Source organism: Convolutriloba macropyga, chromosome 8 (assembly GCF_964194025.1).
Source record: "Convolutriloba macropyga chromosome 8, txConMacr16.3, whole genome shotgun sequence".
Lineage (NCBI taxonomy): Eukaryota > Metazoa > Xenacoelomorpha > Acoela > Convolutidae > Convolutriloba > Convolutriloba macropyga.
In genome coordinates, this window is record NC_134475.1 from 15696134 (window position 1) to 15699165 (window position 3032).

The window sequence follows — 3032 nt, forward strand, 5'->3', positions numbered from 1 at the left end:
ATGCCCAAGGCTTCAAAAATTTTTTAAAATTTTTTGGATATTTCTTATTATTGGCTCCTCTTGAAAATTTAACACATTATCCTGGGGTTTTTAACTCCCATTGACTAAGAGAATACGTTCAGTTGATTTCAGAGAAAAACTTACGCTTTAAATGGCTTCGAAATTTTCTTCTCGCACTATTCTACTGATTCTTTGGTTATTCCCTGTTTTTGTTGTTGTTTCCTTAGTCATAAGACTAATTGTCAGGTCTTTTTGGATACCAATGCATGACAAAAATTTCTGTCCTTCAATCGAGACATACGCTTCATTCTGGAGTATTCATTTTCTGCAGTTGAAAGCTATTGAATTAAATGACTGTTAAAACTTGCATAAAAATTTTTCAAAAATTTGTTTCTGAAAATTAACCGATCTTGAACTTATTTTCGTTTTTCGTGAATTTTAATCAGTCTCAGTAAAAAGTGGACTCTTTTTGTTCTGCTTCAACCAAAAATATTCTAGCTAGATATTTATCCTCTAACTATTGGTGTTACAACTTAGATGCAAGAGTTTTCAAATTTTTTCTTTTTGGATATTTTTTTCTTAATTTTGGTTCCTTTTGGAACTTTAACACAATATCTTAGTAATTACAACTGAATTGGCTCAGAAAAGACGTTCAATGGATCATACATAAAGTTTTCAGAGAAAAACTTATGGTTTATATGGCTTCGGCGCTTTCATCTCGTACATTTCCACTTAATTTTTGGTTTTGGACTGTATTTGTTGTTGTTTTCAAAGTCAATGACTTATTGTAATATCTTATTGATAACATATATTTGACAAACATCCTTGTTGTCTTATCAGGTAATAACCTAGCGTATTTATTAGCTTCCGTTGAAAGCTGTTGAATTTAATGGATTTGATACTACGGGTCTCCTCAAACATTTCGTGGTTTTAATGTATTTGTTCATATTTGTTGATATAATGTAGTCAAAATGTTTAAAAAAGAACCTTTTGCTGTTGATAAAATGATTGGAAGAAAAGAAGTTTCTGCTGAAAACGACTTTCACACTTTACTCGCACAATTACTTTAACGCTCAAAATTATGCTATTTTTTTCTTCTTTAGGTAGCAAAAAATGCTGACCGGTCCCGTAGATTTAGAATCGATGATACAACGATTGATGTTACCCAAAGCAATCAGTTTATTTAGAGTATTCTTAAAGATTTTGATATTATACATTTTTAAGATTTTAAATGATTTTTCGATTTTTTCATTTGGTGTTGTTTCTTTCGTAACCTATAACTTATTCTCACTATTGAGAAGTCCCATACAATTCCTTGTTTTTTTAAAAAATAAACATGTTTGCTGATAATACGACTTAACTCGTGTTTTGTTTGTTGGATAGTATGCGTTTTCATAAAAAGTTCAGTGGTTTTTTTTGTTTCTTTTTCTCGTCCCTTAGCAGATCCAAATGATTTCAAAATACGGCCCAAGTAAACTTATTTATTCACTCAGTATAATTTCAACTGAATTAGCTTATATAGAAAATGAAATAAAAATACCTAATTTTCAGATAATTGCTAATGATTTCAATGGCTTCATAAAACTGTGTTTTCGCAAAGTTTTTTTTATTTGTTGTTCATAATTTTTCTGCATCTTTAGTCCGTTTCTGTAGATTAGTCTAACCACAGACAGGTCCTATTGGTTTGATTTTGACTTTTTAGTAAACTTATTGAGAGTTATTTTGTTAAAATTGAGTTATTTTTAAGCCTTTTGAACTTATTGGGTTTAAAAAATGTTGATTCATTTTTGAATTTTGTCTCATTTTTTCTTCTTTTTGCTGACTTATTACCTGGTCTCATTAAGGAAAAATCCCATCTAATGTGTAGTTAGGAAAAAATTATTTTGTGTAGTTTGGGTTGTTTTTGTTTTTGCTTTTTGTTTTTGCATTTTGTTGATGTTGTTGTTTTTTTCGTAGTCTGTTTAATGGCAGATCTGGTTGTAATGAGACATGACATTATCTAATTCAATTATTAATGGGATGTGTAAAAGTTTTTTTAAAACTCAAATATATATTTTTTATTGTCTCTTTGTCAAAAATGTATGTCAAAAGACAGTTAACTCAAAAAAGTAGATGAGCGCGGGTCGGAACTTCATGTGCGACCGCACATTAACGAGCCGCCTTGTATAAATATTTTGACGTTCAGTTTTTGTCCAATTTTTTGGGGAGCTAAAATTAGCTCAGCGTTTCAACTACTATTTTCTCGTCTTAATGTTAAGAAAAGATTAGTTCCTTCCTTCTAAAAAGTGTTTCGAAAAATCCGATTAGAAATTCGTTTTTGAATTCAAAAATTTTTTAACTCTCACTTCAACGTGCCATCTTATCACACATTGTGACGCATTAGAGAAAATAATGGTGCCAAAAAAGGACGACGGGGTAAGAAAAACATTTGAACCAGGAGTTCATTCTGGCTTCAAGTAATTAACGAATTTTGATAACGAAGCCCCCTCAAAACTTCGTTAATTTTTCTAATGTCTGACTGCTAAAGATCACGTATCAGTGAAGTAAATTTTTTCCCTCATTTCTAATGCATGAACGAGCATCCAGAAAAAATATGATATATATATATATATATATATATATATATATATATATATATATATATATATATATATATGATACCAGATTATTTCAGTGTTTTAAGTCACTCAATCTGTTCATATTTTATCGACAGCCTCGCAGAGTATCGAGAACCTATACTCCCGTCATCTTGTTTATTATATTCAACAGTCAAATCAACGAAAGCATCATCGGGAACCGGAGTTAAAAGCTTTGGAATCTCCCGCCATATTGTATGGCTTCACAATGTCAAACTTAGCTATCTTCACTGACAGCGTCAGCAAGCAAAAAGACTTTGTTGTCCAACTTTCCAACTAGTGTAGTTTCCAACTTTCCAATTTTTGCAAGAAATAAGCTCACAATTCGCTGCAGAGATAGATTTCATGGTTTTATTGGGTTGAATTGTTTATCAAGATGTGTGTGAGTGGGATAAT